Raw genomic sequence first — 1,009 nt, forward strand, 5'->3', positions numbered from 1 at the left:
AACACAATAATTCTCATAAAGAAAAATTGTTAACCAATTTTCAAAAATCAAAAATTATTTTTCCTATTGTTCAAAATCGTCATCTTTCTCAAAAGAAAAATGGTCAAAGAAAATTTCTAAAAAATCTTCTTTCCAATGATATTTGGGAAAGAATACTTTTTGATACCCTGATTGATGACTGTATGAAATTAAATAATTATATTAAATTTCCAATACCAATGCAATTAGTTGAAGCCTTACCTCTTTCTTCAAAATATGTTAACAAATTATTCTTGAAACCGAAATTCGTGCTAAAAAAAATCCTCATGAAATATAAGCAAGAAAAACCACAAGAGTCACTTAGTACTTGGATTTCCAATTTTTATAACAATAAATTTTCAACATCAACATCTAGAGACAATAGTCATCTCAATCAATTAGTCGTAGCTGAAGAAGCTACTGACTTAGCAAAAGCTGAAAATGATATATTAAATTCTTAAAATGATTCTCAAGTTCTAGAATTTTCTCAAAATTCTTAAGACAATGATTCCTCAAACAACTTTCTTCCAAATGATTTTCAAGTTTCCCAAAGTGAAAATTATTAAAGCATGACCCAACACCAGCTTTATCACATGTTCAACACTTTTGTTTTCTTTCGGTGAATATCAAGATTTTTCAAGATTCTCCTTATTAACAAAATCATTTTGTCGGCCAGTATCAAGACAGAGTTCAATAATTCAAGACAGCTCATCACCAGTCTGTCTTTTATTCAATAATGTTATCTTTTATTCTCCTTTGTAATATTGACGACATATTCAAATGCATTTGAATTCCATTCCTTTGTACTATAAATAGGTATTAGTTTGTGTGTTGTAAGCAGAATGCAAGTGAGAGAGTTTTGAGAGCAAAAATTGTACTGTCCTTTGAAAACTCTTTGTATAAAATTTTGCAACAATAAAATGCGTTTCTTGTATGTGTGTATATAATTATTGGTAATTATATTCATATATATAATTATTAGTGATTATAT

Source organism: Pistacia vera, unplaced genomic scaffold (assembly GCF_008641045.1).
Source record: "Pistacia vera cultivar Batoury unplaced genomic scaffold, PisVer_v2 Contig376, whole genome shotgun sequence".
Classification (NCBI taxonomy): domain Eukaryota; kingdom Viridiplantae; phylum Streptophyta; class Magnoliopsida; order Sapindales; family Anacardiaceae; genus Pistacia; species Pistacia vera.